General features: G+C 40.8%; 1 protein-coding gene and 1 pseudogene across 5 annotated transcripts in view; both read left to right on the forward strand.

Annotated features, from left to right (window-relative positions):
* The first annotated feature begins 774 nt into the window (after positions 1-774).
* The window catches only part of HIPK3 (homeodomain interacting protein kinase 3), a 64,931-nt gene continuing 44,558 nt past the window's right edge, over positions 775-21,147 (forward strand). For all 4 annotated transcript variants that reach the window (XM_079787676.1, XM_079787678.1, XM_079787677.1 and 1 more), the window contains exon 1: positions 775-1,362. The gene's annotated coding sequence lies outside the window, so the exon portion shown is untranslated. The remainder of the gene's footprint in view (positions 1,363-21,147) is intronic.
* Positions 1,381-19,150, forward strand: LOC307109110 (S-phase kinase-associated protein 1-like; annotated as a pseudogene). The gene is made up of 2 exons (XR_013815278.1): positions 1,381-2,144; positions 16,789-19,150. The product of XR_013815278.1 is annotated as an S-phase kinase-associated protein 1-like (transcript).

Consider the following 21,147-nt stretch of genomic DNA (forward strand, 5'->3'; position numbering starts at 1 on the left):
CAGGTCACCTAAAGTTTTTGGAACCCCTGTCCTAACTTAGGAGTTTGTACCAAAGATCTCTAAGGTTCCTTCATGTCTAAAATTCTACAGTTCTATAATTACGTTGAGATGGGCCATTCTGTTGATTTCCCAGTCTCCGGGAGGGAGGAAACTAATCTCTGCGAGTGGAATTGACAACTTGATGGAGAACTATCCACACGGAGGCGGGTGAACCTCACATTTACTGGCATTTGGGTCCTAGAGCTGCTCTTGGAAAATATCCAAGAGGGCTTTCCCCCTGTTCTTTAACCTGATTGAACCATTTTCTTGCCTCTTTGGAATGGGGAAGCGGGAAGGACCTATGTTAAATGGGGATTGTTCACTTGACTGAGCATTCCCCCTTCCTTATTTTTGGAACTTAAAAACCAAACCAAACCAAAAAACGACCCCAGAAAACCCCCCAAACAGACCCTAAAGGGGTATAAGGGGAAACTGATTACAGGGTCTCAAAAGGCCTGTTAAAATCCTGCTTCCGCTTTTTCATCCTTTCTTTGGGGGTTAGGATATTTTAAAAATACCTATTTTTGGCGGAGTGGGCCCGGGAAGGTGAGGTTCGGAACAGCTGACGGACGCTTCTTTTGGGGGGAGGGCTGGTGCGAGGGAGCTCGGTCGGATCCCCGCCGGCCGCCAGGCGGGCTCGGAGCGCCCAGGGCGCGGCTGCGAGCCAGCGGGCGGGCCCGGGGAGGGGCTTCGCGGAGGCGCCGCGGCCGGAGCGGAGCGGGGCCGCCCGGGCTCAGCGCGCTGCGCGGCCGGGCGGGCGGTGGCGCTGCGGAGGCGGCGGAGGCCGGCGGGCGCGGAGGAGGGGCCCGAGACTGGGCGGCCGCCGGCAGCTGCCTGGTGACGACTGCCGGCAGCGCGGCGACCCGAGGAGACCGAGCGGCGGGCCCGCAGTCCTCGCCTCCCGGCTGTCTCCCCTCCCCTCCCCTCCCAGCAGGGGCGTCAGGAATGGGCCCCACCCGCCGCGGGCCCCGCACCCCGCGCCTCCCGTAGGCCCCGCAGTCGGAGGCCGCCCGGCCGGCCTCGCACCACCCGTCGCCCCAGCCAGCCGACCCCACCCAGATCCCTGGGAGGAAGATGAGGGAGACGGGCCCGGCGCTCAGCAGCCAGAGCAGCAGCAGCCGCGGCCGAGGGAGGGTGTTTCGCCGTTTCCTCTCAGCCGCCAGGACAAGATGGCAGCGGCCGCGGAGAGGGGCTGAGCCCGGGCTGGGTGGTGCCGCCTGCTGAAGCGCCTGGCTCCGCGTCCCCCGCACGGCCCCGCACCCACCCCGGACATGCTCAGGGCTGCGGCCGCCCGAAGAGGGGAGAGCGCAGGCCTCTAGGAAGGTAAGGGAGCGGGGCAGGGCTGGGGGACCAGCTCGTTCGCGGGGCCCGGGGCCCCTCAGCGGGAACCCCGCCGGCCCGGCGCCCCGGAGCGGCGCGTACCCGCCGCGCGTTCTGCACCCCCATCCGCAGCCCCTGCGCGCTCGTGCTGCGCGTGTCCTCCCGGCCCTCGCGAGTCCAGGCGTCTCCCTCGAGGCCGGGCCGCCCCAGGCCGGAGGCCGCCGAACGTGTGGGCCGCGCGTGGCGTGTGCGTGGCGTGTGCGCGCCGTGGCGCAGCCTCCGGGAAGCCGCGCTGGGGCCGAGCCGCCCCTTGCCAAGGTTGCGCAACGGCTCTTCCCAGCAACCGAAGTTTTGTTTGGTCTCACGGGGTGCCTCTTCCCCCGCCGCCGCCCGAGGCCGTCGCCGCGGACACCTCCTGCCTTCCATTAAGGGGAACAAACACAGACACGCGCACGCACGCACGCCACTCGAGCGCCCGGCCGATGGCTGCGTCCTGGCCTTGGGGCCCAGGCAGGCACCGGCGTCGCCGAGCGGCGGGCGTGGAGGGTGTGCGCTGCGGGGCCGTGAGTGCGTGTGGCGGTCGGGGAGGAGAAATGTGACCCGCCGCCCCGCGTCCCCTGCCGCGGCCCGAGGAAGGCGTGGCGGCCGCGCGGCGGGGCTGTTGCCGGCTTCTCGTTACGGTGGCGGCCGCCCGCCTCCCTTCGCGGCGCCGGGAGCAGTGGCGGAAGGACCGGCGGCGAGGATGTCGGTGTTCCCGTCGGGAGGGCGAAGGCTGTTGTGAAATGGTACGTGGTTCTCCGCGGAGCCGGTGGTTTCCCAGGCTCGTCTCTGCCGGAGTACTGGCTCCGAAGGGTGTGTGTGGGTTACCTGGACCGGCGACAGAGGAGTCACAACACGTCCAGTCCTTGAGCCGTGTTTTCCCAACCTCCTGCTGCCCTGGTTAGAATGTATTTTTCCACCTGTCGGGTCGCTGCTTCTAATTATAAAGAGCTCCTCTGAGCACCAGTGAAGTTGTTCAGATTATCGTCTAGTGTAGAGGGAAATCTTATGGTTCAGTCTTTTGTCAACTTTGATGTCTCTGGTACAGGGCCGGGAAAGGAAGCTGGCACACCAGCCTGTGCTTGTGTGTGTACCTTCCAGTAGTTGGGAGATCGGCTGAATTCTTTTTTAAAAACATTTTTAGGTGTTGGCTTGTTATCTGTAGCTTCTGAAGCGGAAGTACTAATCAAGCCAATTCATTTTTCCCCCCAAAGTTTTAATTGCTGGGCTCTCTAATATTTTAAGAGATCCCTCCTTTGATCATATTTTGGATGAAAACTTGTGAGCAGAATCGGTGGGTTTTGTTTGTTCCCAACGAAAACATGTTGATCCCGCATTCTCGTTTAATTTTTCAGAAGCTGGGCAAGCCTCACCATATGTTTGATAAGTCTGGATTCTGCTTATGTTTGCAAGCTCAGTGCTAATTTTATACAATGAGCCATGATAAGGTTTTGATAGGTCATGATTAAACAGTACTTAAGTAAACAAAATATGAGTGATCTTTAAAAAAAACACACATTTTCATAGTTTTATTTGGTACCTTATGCCTTCATGTCATTTAACAATAACTGAAATGTAACCAACCAAATAAAGTTCTTTATGCTTAATTCAACAAGGCATTTCATGCAACAAGGCGTTTCATGGTATACTTATGGGTGCATTCATAAATTTTTGAAAGCTTCTTATTTTGGGGATATAATGTTGAACCTGTTTGAAGATTATTTTTTAAAACTTATTTTTTTAATTCTGTTAAGGTAGAGAGGTGTTTTGAAATAGTTGAGATTTTGGACATTTCATTTTTTGTCATGGGAAAATGGAATAACAATTTTGTAAATTTTTTTTTCTACTCTAGGGAAAAATACTAAAAAAATTTCTTAGATTAAAACCATGCTTTAAAAAGGTAAGATGAGCTTGAAATCTAGAACAGAACCAGCCATTAAATGTTTCAATTTTATATTTGGACATTGCTGACTCCAGTAGCTAAACATACATATTAGGCAAGCAGATCATAACATGGCGAGCCAGTCTTAGTTTATTGTCATAATACCTTTTCCAGTGAACTAGTCATTATCTTGCTTGTAAACCAGTCATTGGCTTCTAGGCATGGAGATTTAGAGTCACATAAAAGTGGATGGTTTTGTGAGATAATTCTTCTTGTAAACATGCTTGAAAAGAAGCTTCAGATCATACTATTTTAATTTTTTGGATGTTCCGTCATGGGATGCCATAATAAGGTGCAAATTACAGAGGTAGGTTGCTGTAGCTAGTACGGCAGGGCATATAAGTATTTGTTTAGCGTGAGGAATTGAAAGCCCCCTTGCAATTTAAAATAGCAACAGTTGTCAAATGCACTTCTTTATTCAGCTTTTGTTTTTAACATTTCATACATGAGCACTGAAGGCATATGCAGGGTGTCCCCAAAAATGTTTACACACTTTAACAACAGCTCAGTTTTGAAAATGAAATGTATTTTTAATAAACACTGCCTTTATACTGGTAATTACTCAAAGTCTGTGTATACATTTTTTGGGGACACGCCTATATATGGAAGTGAGTATGGGGCAAATGTAAATTTCAGAATGCTGAAATACTATTTCCCACCCATTGAATGAAATACTTGTTTGCATGCTATTTTCTTTTTTTTAAAAAAATATTTATTTTTATTGATTTCAGAGAGGAAGGGAGAGGGAGAGAGAGATAGAAACATCAATGATGAGAGAGACCATTGATCGGCTGCCTCCTGCACGCCCCCTACTGGGGATCAAGCCTGCAACCCGGCATGTGCCCTTGGCGGGAATTGAACCTGGGACCCTTCAATCTGCAGGTGGACACTATCCACTGAGCCAAACCAGCTAGGGCTATTATTTTCCATTTGAATGTCAGAATGACTTATTTTGGTAACTTTTGAAGTTAATTTTGCAAGGTAAAGGAGTTAACTTTCTTAATATGCTATTCTCAGTCTAGCAGTTCACTAAGAGTGGTGATATGGTCGGTTAGAATTGCATTATTGGTGGTTAATTCAGAGACAAAAAATGTCATTCCATTGCAACTTTACATTTGTAGATAGCAATATATAAATTTAAGGGTGTTTGATCTAAGGAACTTTGAAATTCTCCATATTTAAAATACCTCTTTAGAGTTATTCTTGCCGCGGACACAAAATAACTTGCTATGTGATGATTATATTGTTGCTGTTAAAAGAAATGTTCATGTAAAATTTCTGGGTTTGCAGCTGTCCTTATTTCCTAGTGTCTGAAGTTGAGATTTCTAATGTGGCTTGTTAACTTGGAAGTTACTTCTAGACAAACTAGAACTTTGTTAAAATGGAAGAATCTACCAGTATATTGTATTGCTTTTTAAAAGTTGCCTCTCTCGCCCCACACACCTTAAGGAAATACAGTCCACTTCTTTTGGTTGGCTTGGTGTAATTAAGAGTGGTTTGGTGAAAAATAACCTAGTGTTAGTGTGCTGATTCTGTAGCTTTGTCATAGCTGTTGGTTTGGACCTTATCTAAATCACGGTTAGGACCAAGCTAGAATAGAGATAGAGGGTGTATGTTATATATTTTACCCAACTGTTTGTCAAATTAGACCTTGACCTCTTGAGCAGTTCACGCTGCTTTCCTCAGTTGATACTTGGGCCATATGTCACTACACAAAGGCAACATATTGCCTTGATTCTGAGGCACACCGCTGTTATGCTAAGGGACTTAGAGCCTCTGCTCTTGGTATTTATGTGGAAACTAAAAAACCTGGGTGCATATTGAAAATACTGTATTTTTAGGGTGCCATTTGTGGTTTGGGATAGTTAAGTCATTTAATTGATTTTTTCTTTTATGTTTAGAAATGAATGAAATAATCAGTACTTAAAATATTTTATATAATTTTTATTGAAAATTTTTTTTTATTGATTTGAAAGAAAGGGAGACATACACACAGAGAGAGAGAGAGAGATACAGACATGGATTTGTTGTCCCACTTATTTATGCACTCATTGGTTGATTCTTGTATGTGCCCTGGGGATTGAACCCAAAGCCTTGGTGTATTGGGATGATGCTCTAACCAACAGAGCTACCCTGCCATGGCCCCACAATCAGTACTTCTGTAAGCTGTCTTTTTCCAACAGGAAGGCTTTGAAATAAAACAAACCAAAGACAGTATAGTATCTTTTACCTTAAATGTATTTTGTTACCAAACAATTTCTCTAATATTCTAAAAGTGCCAGTTGTTTGTTTTTTCCCTGTGGGAGAGGGAGTGAGAGGGAAGCTGGTGGGGCAGGTAAGGAGAGGAAGCTGGGCCACAGTGCGGGGAAGAGATTGGTGTGGTTATAAATCTGTTTTCACTTTAAATGTTGAAGTTGCTAGCATCCAAAGTTCATTTAGTTATAGTCAATTAAGTATTGTGGTAGCTTGGGGAAAAGATTGAGAATATGCAGTGACACCCTGGCCAGGTGGCTCAGCTGGCTGGCGCGTCCTCCAGTACACCACGAAGGTGGCAGATTGGATTCCTGGTTGGGGTGAGAATAGGAGGCTACCGAACCATGTTTCTCTCTCAGATGGATCTCCCCCCACTCTCTTTCTATCCACTCCCCCACCCCCTAATTCCTTTATCTTTAAAACCAGTTAAAACAAAACAAAACAAAACCATATCCTCGGGTGAGGCTTAAAAAAATGAAGAGAAAAAAAATGCCGTGACACCTGCTAGGTGATCAGTCTTGTGAAATAGTATCTGTTTATCATCCTCGACCAGTTTTTTTTTTAAATCCTGCCCCCTTCCACTTTGTGTCTTTTGTTTTTCAATCTAAAAGACTTTTTTGCTTAATGTAGAATTTCGGGAATATAAGCTTTCTATCCAATTAAAGAAAAATCTTATGTTCTAGGCCTGACTTGGATGACGAGCATAGAACATATTATTCCTATTAAAATGGGTTTGATTTATAGGAATACTTTTTTTTTTTTTGTCTTTGGAGATCCTTAATAATAAAATTAAGATGCACCTCATAGCCCTAGCTGGTTTGGCTCAGTGGTTAGAGCATCGGCCTTTGAACTGAAAGGTCCCAGGTTTGATTCCAGTCAAGGGCACATGCCTGGGTTGTGGGCTCGATCCCCAGTGGGGGACTTGCAGGAGGCACCCGATCCATGATTTTCTCTCATCATGGATGTTTCTCTCTCTCCCTCTTCCTTCCTCTCTGAAATCAATAAAAATATATTAAAAAAAAGATGCACATCATATATGAATCTAGGTTTTTCAAACTGAATTAAGCCCTGACCTTTCTGATATCAGTGACACAGTCAATTTTTACCTTTTGAGATAAACATTTCTTCTTTTAAAGAGTAGGTTTCCTGATACACTTTTTATGTTGTATTTTCTTTGCTTTTTTGTAATTAAAAGAAGTGGAGGTTTAGAGAATAATAATAAAAGAAAATGAAGTTCTTTGGTCATTTGAGCTGTACTTTTTCCTTAAGGTAAGGACCTAAATTGTGAAAGATGGATCCTTTAGGTTATAACACTTGGTTACCTTGAAAACAAAGGATGAAAAAAATAAAGGATGGCAGGGATGGTCAGATACATTTTTTTGGGGCATAATTGTTAATGCTGAAGCATCTTTTCTAATATGAAAAAATTATGATAGACATTGAAATAATCACATGAACACAATATGAGTCACTCTCTCCCCTCTTTAAAATTTTGTAGCCATTTATTATAAATTATAATTGATTACGGATGGCTTACCAAGAAAATTGTCTTTAAGCTGTGATAAACAATGTGAAACTTGGCTGTATATGACTAGCCAATTATTACAGTTTAGAAATCTTTCGAAAGTATTTGACTTACTAAAAAACATTTATATTAACTTCAACTTCTTCAGCTTCTCCCTACTTTCATATTACCCATAAGTTGAAAACTACTTTACAGTTTTTAAAAAATAAAATAGCAAACTTGCTTAGAAAATGTATCTTACCCTATAAAGCAGTTATTTAACGGCCTGAAAATTATTTGCATGTATTTTGACTGTGTTATCTGTTTAATAATACAACGAGAGTCTTGTAGGTTGGGTAAACTATACGACTTTAGATATATAATGCTACAGTCTTAAATAGTTAATAAGTTAGATAAAGTGATAACATATTGAAAATTGAACCTGACTTTCTAGAGACATTTCTTCTAACGTATAATTTAAATTAATGCTTCCGAGGACTTAAATATGTAATATGTTACAATTTCTATTGAAATATTAAATAGAGTATAGTGACAAATGGAAAATTACAGGTTATGATGCCATGCTTCACTACATTCTCAAAACAAAACAAAAACATATTTTGGTCTAACTTACAATCAGTTTCAGTGGAGAAGGCACAAGTATCCCTGCAGTTTATTAGTTGTAGTTTCGTATTGTTTATTTTATTTATTTTTAATAGTTACCCGAGGGTATGTTTTTATTGAATTTAGAGAGAGAGGAAGGAAGAGGGAGAGAGAGAGAAACATGGATCGGTTCCCTCCCATACATGCCTAGACTGGGGATCAAACCCTGCGACCTGGGTATGTGCCCTGACCTGGAATCGAACCCTTGACCCTACAACACTCCTACCAACTGAACTATACCAACCAGGACTATAGTTTCATATATTTTAGTTAATTAAGAATAGTATTGGGTTAAAAATATTAGATTTTTAACCTGTTGAGCATACTTTAAATATTTCATTATAGCTGGATCACCGACTGACCACAGATGAAAAAAAATTTAATGTCGGGCAGAAAAATTATAAAATATTTGTATGAAAACTATTTTATCTAGTACATCTTTGAATGTCACTAAGTGCTAAGTTCTGTGCTATGAATGAAGAGAGTTAAGACACAATCCCTGCTTTGAACAAGTAGTAGGTGAAGTTAGCTAAGTACTGGAAATTTTCTTTTATATCTGTATGTGTGCATGAGTTGGAAAATACTGCCTGAGGAAAATAATGATTTAAATACTAGTATAGCACAATCAAATTTCTTAAGACTTCATTTCATTTTGTTAAATATGAGATATTTAAGTTACCAGGAATAGTTCAGTTTCTTCATGTTGTGTGTCACCACCCTTACCACAAAACCAAACCAAACCAAAACAAAAACCATTTAAAAATTCTATGAATTTTATTTTGGTGATAATAAAATTATAACCAGTTTAATAGTCTAAAGGTTATAAAGACATGCTGTATATTAATTTAAATCAAGGGGAAGATCACCCTGGCCAGGTAGCTCAGTTGATTAGAGTGTTATTCTCATACTCCAAGGTTGCAAGTTTGAAACCTGGGCAAGGCACGTACAGGACTCAACTAATAAATGTGTAAATAAGTGGAACAACAAATTGATGTTTCTCTCTCTCTCTCTCTTTCTCTCCCCCTCTCTCCCTTCCCTCTTGTCCTTACTCTCTCCCCATCCTCTCCCTATTTCCCTCTCTCTTTCCCTCCCTCCCTCCTTCTCTTCCTCTCTCTCTCTCTCTCAAAATCAGTAAATAAAAATTTAAATAAATCAAGGAAAAGGTCATATTTCTCATATATAGTTAATAATTCAGTTCTTTTCCTTTTGGGCATAATTCTTGCATTGCCTGAGAAAATTCTAATAGGTTTGCCTTTCTAAAATTATATTATTACCTTTCTTCTAAATTTGGGATACAGTGCTTTTCAAACCCCATTCCTGTGCCGACCTGTGGAAAGAAAATAGAAGGGGAAAAATAGGGTATAGATAGAATTCAATTTTAAGGTCCTTTTAAGAATATTGAAATTACTAGCTGTAACTTATTTGAAAGCACTAAACAGAAGGGATATTGTTTGTATATTTAACTTATGTAAATCAAAAGTACAATTAACTTGGGGTTCTTAAAGCAGAGTCATGCAAAGGGCAAGTATTGTATTTCGTTCCTCCTATAATTCTATATGACATATTCTTAAATGAAATTTGACAATTTGGTAATATTTCAATATTTTATACATGTATATTTAAAATGGAATTCTGTATCAAAACTTACTTAGGGTGTTAAGGACTGTAACACAATTGGTTTACCAGTAGCTTTTGAGTATAAAATAGTTGAAATGTTTGCCTTGTAAAATGCCCTAATCTTAGCATGGCATTTCTGAAAGTATTTCTAATGGTTACTCTGTAATTTGCAAAATCTCTTTAAACTATCTCACATTTAAATGTGTAAAATTGTTTCCCTTTACTCTGATTTGAAGAAAATGAAATACCTCAATTTATAACCTATTAGAAGGTAACAATATTACATTTTAGGAAAAGGTTACATTTAAAAATGTAAAATAGTATCTGAACTGTTTCTTCAGGTCAAAAACCATGTCTTAAAAGATTTCTTTATCCCTAAAGTGCCTAATAGAATTGGGGAATCAAATATTTTATTACTAGAGGCCCGGTGCACGAAATTCGTGCACTGGAGGGGGGGGGGGTCCCTCAGCCCAGCCTGCCCCCTCTCACAGTCCAGGAGCCCTCAGGGGATGTCCTACTGATACCTTAGGGAGAGGTGGGGAGAGAGGGAGGCGACTGGGCTAATCAGGGGAAGGCGCCACCCCCATCACTCTGCTGCTGCTGCCACTGCTGGCCACCACAGCTGCCAAGGTGTTTTCATCAACACGGACTCCAGTCCCTTCACCACGAAAAAATGACAACTTTCTTTAGGCATTTTCAAGATGTCTCTTTCATAGGATATGACATTTCTTTTTTTTTTTTTTTTTTATCCTCACCTGAGGATATGTTTCCATTGATTTTTAGAGAGCGTGGAAGAGAGAGGGAAAGACAGAGAGAAACATCAATGTGAGAGGGACACTTTGATTGGTTGCCTCTTGCATGAGCCCTGACCTGGGCCCCGGCCAGGAAGGAGCCTGCAACCTAGGTACATGCCCTTGATCAGAATCAAACCTGGATCCTGCGGTCCGCAAGCCGAGGCTCTATCCACTGAGCCAAACTGGCTAGGGTAGGATATGACATTTCTTAGCCCCTCCAGCAGTGGACCTTATTTTTTCCTCCAGGAGTGCGGTGGAGAAACCCTAGATCACCTTCTTGGATTCTTATTACCCAAGTTACCAAGAACACTGCAAGTGGTGTACTGGGAGCTTAGCCAATGAGCGGTCAGAAAAGGTGTTTCCTCTGCAGCTCATGCGCAGAGACGGGACTGCTGGCGTGCGGCGGCTGTCTCTGTTCTGGGCCTGCTCAAGCTGCTGCGGCCGGCGCTGGCAGGCCCCCCTGTCTGCCTTCATTCCGGGCCTGCTCAAGCCACCACGGCATCCATGGCTTGCCTCACCTCCCACGCAGTCCCCTCCCACCCACCTGCGCGCAGCCCCCTCCTGAGCGGTCGTGACATTACGGTGTCCCGGACAATTTGCATATTACCTCTTTATGTATATAGATTATAAAAGTAACCAAATACAGGCATGCTACATTCTACCTATGTCCCTTATTCCATGTAGAAAATCTTTATCAAGTAGCTTGACAGGTACCTGACCAGGTACTTGTGAATGTGTCATATACACATTTAACTTCTCAAAACCCACTGTACTCCTCACCTCTTTTACGTGTAGCAGATGAGTCTGTTTCCCTCATACGGGTCAATAGGTATGAACTTCCTGCAGATTTCCAACCCTCTACCTCTGAAGGTAACTTGTACCAGTACACATTGTATTTTCACTACTTTCTCAGGAAAGCAACATCCCTTTCCCTCCAGGATTACCTCCTATTCTCTGTTGTGGATTTCATTCTGAATTGTGTTTTCAGCATCTTGAGCCTCTCCAGTAACTTCAAGTCCCCTCTTTTTATTCCTTGGTCTTTTTTTTCCTTCAGCCTTTTAAAAAGGTATCTGAGATTTTAAGTGGCTATCCTTTAATTGGGCCTCCTTAAGTCTCTGGACCTATTTTTTCTGTTTCTTCCAAACTTATTAAATGTGTACTATAGCCCCTATGTAAATTTCTATTTACTTCTCAGCCCTTGGCAGTATTTTCCTGTTCATTCATAGCTTATGTACCGTATTTCTCCAGATGATTGCATAATCTCTACTATACCCTATTCAGGTATGAGCTTTCAGCTCATCTTTTGAACTATGATCTCATTATTTCTCCCCAACGGGTAGCTCAAACCGAATTGACTACCTTATTTCCAAATTGGTTTCTTTTTCTGTATTTCCTCTTTTGTGTCCTCACTCATTTCTCTCTTTTTAAAAAAAATTATTTATTGATTTCAGAGAGAAAGAGAAAGAAACATTGATATGTTGTTCCACTTATTTATGCATTCTTTGGTTGATTCTTATATGTGCTCTGACCAGGGATTAAATCTGGTGTATTGGGATGATGCTCTAACCAACTGAGCTACCCAGCCAGGGCCTTACTCATTTTTATTGTTGTTTATGTTTGAAACTTTAAATTTTTAAAAAAATTGATTTTGGAGAGAGGGAAGTGGGGGGAGAGAGAGAGAGAGAGAGAGAGAGAGAGAGAGAGAGAGAGGGAGGGAGGGAGATCGATGTGAGAGAGAAACATTGATTGGACATTTGAGCAAATTATTAATCTAGGATTGAACTTCCCCTGTTGATTTGAGTTGTTTCAAGTGGTAGATTAGGCCCTTGCCAGGTTGCTCAGTTGGTTGAAGCGTCCTCCTTTACAACAAAAGGATTCAGGTTCTATACCGGCTCCAGCACATACTTAGGTTTCGGGGTTCCATCCCCTGGTCAGGGTGCCTGTAAGAGGCAGCTGATTGATGTTTCTCTCTAAAAGAATCAATAAAAACATGTCATTCTTTAAGGATTAAAAGGGGGGAAAAAGTAGATTGGTTTAGGAGGTGTTCCAGTAAGAATTATTTGACCTTTGCTTTCTTCATCTTTCATGTTTCATACTTATCTTTACATGGATTTTTAAAGTAAATAAAAATGTCATGGTGTGTTTTGAGAGAGTGGAAGAGAGGGAGGCAAGGGGGAGAGAGAGAAACATCCACCTGAGAGAGACACATGGATTGGTGGGTTGCCTTGGCTCCACCTCCACCTGGACTGGGGCTAGGGATCAAACCCACAACCCAGGTATGTGCCCTTGACCCGTGACCCTTTGGTCTGAAGGCCCGCGCTCTAATCAATGAGGCAAACCGACCAAGGCTCGTGGTGGTTTTGGGGACATATTTCCTATAAAGTAGAAAGTAAATTATTTGGCTTTCTGTTAAGGGAGTTGTCATAACCCAAAGTTATAAAACTTATTATTATTTTTTCTGGCTTTATCATAGCATCCTATTTTATTTGCAATATCTGCAAAGCAGTCATTCCCCACCCCCACTGGTAGACATTGGTATTGTATGATGAATTGAAATAAAATGTTCTTTTGTACTTAAGTTTTATAAACTAGATTTGAGTTGTTAAGCTTAAAGTTTACTTCAAGGAAGAGAGTGCTTTGGGTGAACTTTTTATTTTTAGTCAATATTCCCATTTCTGAGTTTTGATACATGGTTTGAAAAATACTAGGGAATTATATGCTGTAGTAAGAATAGTCCTTGAATACCGTTTTTAATTAACTCCTTCTAGCCTTTCTTAAATAAAGATTTATATTGGCAGGGTAATTTCTAGCAGCTTTGAAATACCCAACAGGTCATTTTCTGTTCCAAAAGCTAGAATTTTTTGCTAAGTCAGACGAAGCTTGTTATTTAACATGCTGATTTTGTGTTATAGTCAACACATTCCCGAGATGCTTTGTTCACAATGCTGATGGAAAATACCCAAGACTTTAGTGTTTTCAAATAAATGTTTTGTGGGCATCTCAGACAGCAGGTTTTATTTTATGAAGTTTTACAGCATGTGGTGGTACAGTTATGTGAAAATATTTATGTGAAATATATTAGTGTAACTAATTTTCCTGGATAGAATACTGGTAAAACAACCTGTTAATGATATAGGTATTTAAAATACTGAGATTTAAACAGCCAGTGAAGAGTTAAACTCATTTACTATTCACACTAAAAGCATATTTTTTTATATATCCCATCTTTTATTCTAAGAAGACATGTTATTTTGTCTTTTATAAATATGCTCTTAAATTACAAAGAAATTTAGAAATAAAAGTTTGACTAGAAACTACTTTTTATTATCTGAATATTGCTAGTTATGTAGTTCCATTTTCTAATTCCTATTGTAGAGCCCTGCATAGAATAGTACTGGGGTTTTCTATCCTTTCAAGAATGAAAAGGCCTTTTTATTGTCAAATTTATTTGTCCACATAGTGAAATTCTAATTTTAGTCTCTATTGATGAGGAAATTACACAATAATTAAAAGTTCCAAAAATACTGTGAATTAAGTAATACTTTTAAATGAAAAGATTTTCTTTCACTGCTTATGAATACTTTTTTATTAATGACTAGAGGCCCAGCACACGAAGTCGTGCACGCGTAGGGTCCCTAGGCCTAGCCTGCTATCGGGGCCATTTTCTGCCCACTTGCCAGTCCCTGGCTGCCGCTGCCGCCGCCAGCCACCTGGTTCCCCTCGCTGGCCCTCATCCCGCCCTGCCACCACCAGCCAGCCAGTTTCCCTCGCAGGCTCTCGGCCTGCCCTGCCGCCACCACCAGCCAGCTGGTTTCCCTTGTAGGCCTCCCACCTTATAGCGACTGGTCGAGTGGTTGTTCCGGTTGTTACGCTTATGGTCTGGCCTTTTATTATATAGGATGGCAGAAGATGGATCCCAGGGCTCATTGTATGCCTGATCATTCTAGATTTTAGGTGATTTGGGCTTGCCTAACATATTCAGCAGTTCATCCCCAAATGTGTAACCCTTGAAGAGCAGCCTTGTGCAAGAAAAACATTGTTTTATGCCTGTCACTCATATTCTTTTTGTTTATCACTTGACAAAAGCTCAGACCTACAGAAAAGTTAAAAAATAGTACAAAGGATTCTTGTATATCTTTAACCTAAATTCTTTAAACATTAACATTTTACCCCATTCGCAAATATTTACCTTTTCTCTTTATATTGTATTACTCCCCCCTCCCCCCCGCTGAACTTTTTGAGAGTAAGTTATAGACATGATATCCTTTTACCCAACTTTTCCCTACAAGTTTTTATGTCTCTTTAGTTTTGTGTAATCTGAAAAGTGTTTCAGTTTTTGTGTTGTTTCCTGACATTGACATTTTGACCTATACTATGTGTTTTTTAAGAATGGCCCTCAATTTGGATTTGTTTGTCTTGAGCTTAGAAATATCACAGTGAAGTGTGTTGCTGCTAGCTCATCATATCAGGAGGCATGTGATGTTAACATTGATCATTTGGTTAAGGTGGCATCTGTTGGTTTCTTCTTTTTGATTAATACCTATCTTGTGGGGGTGTATTTTGAAGCTGTGTAAATGGCAAGAACTCGAAAGGGTCTTGCAAGATAACACATTAGCCATGGACGCTGGCAGCAGATAGGAGATAAAGGACTTTTTTTGGAGGGGGCCAGAGATAAAGGACTTTTTTACTCATAGTAATAGCAATGTAGTCAGTATGTCAGTATTTGCCTTGTCCCCCAGCTCGGTTCCCACTGGGTGATGTGAACAGGACCAGGTGACCCCTGCACAAAAGGAGTCATGTTGTAGGAGACTTGAATCTTATATAAGGGGCAAGTAAGCCTGCCTGACATTTAGCCAAGAGGGAGTCATTATCTTTATCTTACTGGACATTAGACAACCTGCCCTTTGCTCAGGAGGAAAACACTATTTCTACTACGAAGGCTGTTCAATATACAAACACCTTTCAGAAGCGACTCCAGAACAAAGGCAGTCGGTGTCTCTGCTTACAAGACATGGAGAAACATGCTCACGTTGAATTGTCTCCCAACAAACGTTGTTATTCCAACTTTCACCCACCAGTTTTTGCATCCATTGATAATTCTTGCTTGAATCAGTTATGATTGTTGCCAAATGGTAAATTTTTAATTCTATCATTCCTTTACATTTATTATTTGCTTTTTTTCTTTTTCCGGACTTATTCCCCAGATACCTCACTTTTGCCCTCTGAGGTAATCTTCTAAAATAAACTCCCTGAATATACGTCTTTCTTTAAGATTCTACATTTAAGGGAACTCAGGCTAAGTCACAAGGCACCTCAAACTCAGCATCTAAAATTGAGTTCAATTTTACCTTTAAATTCTCCTTCTGCTTTTTTAAAAAACGTTTTCTATTATTATTTAGTGATCATTTTTTCAAGCCAGAAACATGGTTGTGTCAGTTCCTTCCTTTCTTCACTCCTCACCAAGTTGTGTGGTTCTTCCTTCTACCTACCTATTGACAGTCAGTCCTTTCGACTTCATCCCCTTAGTGTATGCCTTTGCTCAGGCTCTGATCAGCTATCATCTGGACTATTACAATCATCTTTCCACGGCTCCATTATTATTCCTTTCTAGTTTATCCTTCACAGATTTGCCTGAGTAATCTTTTAAAAATACAAATATGATCCTGTGTTTTAATTTGACTATGACTCGGCCTGGAAGACAAGGTTCTTTACAATGTCTTTTTAAAGTTGTCTTTCTTCTCAAGGACCATCTTTTTCTCTAGCTGCCCTCTCCACTGGCAAGTTACGTTTTAGTGTGGAGATTGACAGACTTTCTTACAGAGCTAGTTGGCAAATATTTTAGGCTTTGCAAGCCACATGTGGTCTTAAAAAACAACAACTCTTTAAAAATGTAAAAACCATTCTTAGCTTGTGGGTCATACAAAAATAGTCTGGGTCCGATTTGGCCAACCATAAATTGTGGGCGCTGTTGTAGCCAGTATGTCGTGTTTTTCATTAGTCTCTGTCCTTACATATGCTGTTGGTTTGTACTGCAAGGAATATCCTCTCCTTCATAGCAGACTTCTTCCCACCACCTTCCAAATTTAACTTTTAGGTTAACTTTTTACTGAATCCTTTGTGCTCCTTTAGGGCATATACTAATCATCCCCTTTTCTTTGCTGCCTGCATCCTTATGTTATTGCCCTCAGTGTTGTAGTTATATATGTACATATCTTTGCCTCTTGCTGGGAGCTCATTGATGAAAAAAATGTTTATTTGGTGGTGGTGGTGGTGGGGAGAGGGGAGTCTAGAAGGAGTCAATGGATAAAACAGACATCTGTAATACTTTCAACAATAAAGATTTTTTAAAAAAAATGTTTATTTATTGCTAAATTCTTCCTGTTCCTAAATGTCTTTACTTGATTTGAATTAAAAAAAAAATTGAAGATAGAAATATAAATGGAATGAAATAGAGTATGGCTAATTGAATATGCTAATAAAATATCTAAAATGGTTGGTTATATTTTTTTGAAATTAAAAGAATACAATTAAAGACGTTCCATTATTTGGTAGATCCCCCCCCCCCTTCATTTAAAAATAATGGTAAGTGGCCTTGTTCTCCACTTTTCTCTCTTGAGTCTGCTCACGCTGCCCCACTAGCTGCTCTCGTCAGCCTCCGCCCGCTCTCTCCTTGAGACTAGCACCATGCCTTCAATTAAGTTGCAGCGTTCTGATGGAGAGATATTTGAAGTTGATATTGAAATTGGCAAACAGTCTGTGACTATCAAGACCATGTTAGAAGAGCTGGGAATGGATGAAGAAGGCGATGATGACCCAGTTCCTCTACCCAATGTTAATGCGACAATATTAAAAAGGTCATTCAGTGGTGCGCCCACCACAAGGATGACCTCCTCCTCCTGAGGACGATGAGAACAAAGAAAAGCAAACAGATGACATCCCTGTTTGGGACCACGAATTCCTCAACGTTGACCAAGGAACACTTGTTGAACTTATTCTGGCTGCAAACTATTTAGACATCAAAGGTTTGCTTGATGTTACATGCAAGACTGTTGCCAATATGATCAAGGGGAAAACTGCTGAGAAGATTTACAAGACCTTGCATATCAAAATGGACTTTACTGAAGAAGAGGAAGCCCAGGTACGCAAAGAGAACCAGTGGTGTGAAGAGAAGGAAAAGTTGTGCCTGACACTAACACTGTAAGGATTGTTCCAAATACTAGAGCACTGCTCTTTTATAATTGTTAATATAATACAAACAGAAGACAAATACAAATCAATTGTATTAGCAGAATATTGTCCTCATTGCATGTGTAATTTGGGTTTAGATTCCAAATGTATGGCTAAGTTTCTTCCAATATGATCAAAAGTATCTTTTTTCGTTGCTCTGAATAAAACTAAATTGTGGGTTCTCTATAAACAGTGGCATTTTGGGCTTTCCCTCTTTTTGCAAAGCAATTTCTGCCTAGTTTATTGTCCAGTTAAAAGGTCCAGTGACCTTTTAAAACTTGGCATTGTAAATAAAACAACTTGCAAAAGTTTTCTGAAATAGAAAAAATAAAAATAATGTAAATTTTGGCTATGAAAGTATAGAGTAATAGAATTAATTTTCATGCAACTGCCATCCTGGGTGCAAAATGACAGTACATATAATTGAAGTCTTTTTTTCTTTCTTTCTGGCATTTTTATCATTTCCACACATGTTTTTATACCTTACCGCATACTTACTATATCTAAAAGCACAGTATATATTTGTCGCTGTTAATTTTGTAATAAATGGTACATGCTCTTCTGTAACTTGACCCCCCTCCCCACATTGTTGTTTTGAGATTTATCCATGTTGAATGTGTAATTTCAGCTAATTCATTTTGCTGCGCATGATTAATTCTAACATGCACAGCTTTTCGTACATTGTAACTGCTTTGAAATTGTGATACATTTTAAAATCAATGCTTTGCCCTTACAATTGTTATTTTTTCTTTTTTGTGGTATATAAATAAATATATGATGTCTGTGGTATAAAACACACTTGTGTGTGTGTATGAAAAAGCTGCACTTTGCCCTAACTGGTTTGGCTCAATGGATAGAGCATAGGCCTGCGGACTGAAAGGTCCCAGGTTCGATTCCGGTTAAGGGCATGTACCTTGGTTTCGGGCACATCCTCAGTAGGAGGTGTGCAAGAGGCAGCTGATTGATGTTTCTCTCCCATCAATGTTTCTAACCATCCCTCTCCCTTCCTCTCTGTAGAAAATCAATAAAATATATTTAAAAAAAAAAAGCTGCACCTTAACAATTCCTTTTGTGACAATTAGGTTATTTCAAAATTTTGTAACTATATACAGTGTAGCAGTGAACATTATTTTGCCTGTTTTGTACTTATGTGTGAGAGTGTCTGTAGGCAGGATATATACCTGGGAGAAGAATTACTAGATTCTGACCATTTCCAGTTTTGCTCTCTAAAGTGTTTGTACGTCTTACCCTAGAATATAAGTCTCTGTTGCCTCACTCTTCAACATTGGGTATTATCTTATTTTTTGTCATTCTGATGGGTATGAAATGGAATCCTACCATAGTTTTAATTACTATTTTCCTTATTACTAGTCGAGGTTGAGAATTTTCTTTTAAGAAGTCTTTTGGCCTTTATTTCCCTCTTTTGTAAATTGCTTGTTGATGTCTTTTACCTATTTTCCTACTGAGCTTTGCCAAGCAGTGTGATTTCTTTAGATCTTTTGTCAGTTATATGTGTTGCCAGTATCTTCACTGTATCTGTGGCCTATCTTTATTTCTGGTATCATTTGATAACTAAACAAAAGTTCAAATTTTAATAAAGTCAAGTTTTTCAATCTTTTGCTTTTAGTTTGTGCTATTTGTATCTTGTTAAAAGAAAAGCTTTCTTGTGGGATTTTTGCTCGGAAGCCTGTGCTATGGGAGATCCATTCCCCATAAGCAAAATAGATTGTGCTGGTGGGCTGAAGCTGACAGTGCTGGGAACTCCCAGGGGGGCCTGAGGGAGAGTTTTCTAATTATTGAGGACAAATTGAAAGCAAAAGCAGTAGATTACCCACTCTACTCTATAAATATTTTTTTTAAATAAAGAAAACGAGATTCCTCAAGTTAGCAGCATCTTTTTAAAAAAAAAATTTTTTTTTTTTTATTGGTTTCAGAGAGGAAGGGAGAAGGAGAGAGAGAGCCATCAGTGGTGAGAGAGAATCATTGATTGGCTGCCCCCTGCATGGCCCCACCCTGGGGATGGAGCTCCCAACACGGGCATGTGCCCTGACTGGGAATCGAACCATGACCTCCTGGTTCAGGGTCGATACTCAGTCACTGGGCCACACCGTAGTTTTCTTCCTAAGTACTCATGAAAGCGAAATCTTTAACTCTACTGATAAGCCACACTGGAATAACTATTATTTACGTGAAACTAGACGATAGATGGTATTAGTACCTTGAAGACTTCTTTATACCTCCTTTAATCTCTTTGATTGTCAGACCTTGTGGATCTAAGATTTAGTCATTTGTATAAAATTTAGATTTGTAGTAAAACCGATGTTGTAGTTTCCTATAAAAAATAAGTTTGAAAAGATGTGAGGCAATAGAATAGTTTGATGCTTTTTAATTCAACTCTGTTAGACTTTGTGAGGAATGCAAACGTAGTTTAAGGACAGCATAATTTCTCTTTGGTTCACTAGCTACGTGAAATATGTTGACCCTATTCTTCTTCTTTTTTAATATATTTTTATTGATTTCAGAGAGGAAGGGAGAGGGAGAGAGAGATAGAAACATCATTGATGAGAGAATCATTGATAGGCTACCTCCTGCACACCCCCCACTGGGGATTGAGCCTGCAACCTGGGCATGTGCCCTTGGACCTGGGACCTTAAGTCCTCTGGCTGACATTCTACCACTGAGCCAAACTGGTTAGGGTGGCCCTGTTATTTTCAAAAAGGTATTATGTAGGGTTGAAAGTCATTGCAGTGATGTGTAAAAGTCCTTTCTTGGAATGATCAAATTAATTATTCATTTGCTGTGTACATAAAAATGCTTTGGTGAAAATCACCTTCCCTAACATGGGTTACTTCTCTAACAAAAGTATGGCACTTGATTACTACCTCCCTTAAAAAAAGTACTTCACTTCTTCAAAGCTCATCATACCTGAGATGTGTCAGGAAAACGATTTGAGAGCCACTGTAATTAGATTTAGAATTTTGGATTCTTTTGCTGCTAAGCATCTTTTGTGTTACATAAGAGAAGTGTTAATTTGGAATCTATTTTACTAGAAGGACAAGAACTGGAATTTATCAAAGAATATTGGGCATTTGTGTGGTAGGAGGTAATCAGCGGAAGAGGTTAATAATATTTTGAGGACAGAGTGTGCAGTTCTTTGTTGATATGGGCAGGTCAGATCTTGGGGGTTTGATTTAGATGAGGAAGCTAAAGAGAGGGCTCTGAGAGGTGACTGGATCCAGGTAAAGACCAGAATAGGATGGGGACCTGGTAGTAGATCAAGAAGCACGTGTGCGTGCACGCTCATGCGCCGTGGTGTTTTCTGTTTTTTTAGCAGGCTCACTTCTTTTTGCCCAGTATTTTTCAATCTTTTTGTCTTTGGTGCTGATCATAACAGCCTGAGGTCACTTATAGTCTATAACTTATATTTGTGTAATTTGACTAAAAACTCATCCTCCCATTAGTGAACTTAGTGCCACTCTAACTGTGGAGAACGTTAACTGTTTTTACATAGTGTGACCCTCTAGCTCTGTTAGCTTTGAAGCTGTCAGATTAGAGGAGCAGTGGTACATTTTACCTGATACAGCAATCTTACCTGTATTTTTCATTTCCTGTTCCATTCTGTCTCCCTTTAAAGAGTGGTAATAAGGTCACTTTTGAAAGTGAACTGCACCTCTGTCTACTTGCTTTTAATATATCCTGGAAGCATAGTTGATAGGTGTGTACAGAAAAGAAATCCGAATGGAAGCTTT

The sequence above is a fragment of the Cnephaeus nilssonii genome, assembly GCF_951640355.1.
Source record: "Cnephaeus nilssonii genome assembly, chromosome: 13".
Classification (NCBI taxonomy): domain Eukaryota; kingdom Metazoa; phylum Chordata; class Mammalia; order Chiroptera; family Vespertilionidae; genus Cnephaeus; species Cnephaeus nilssonii.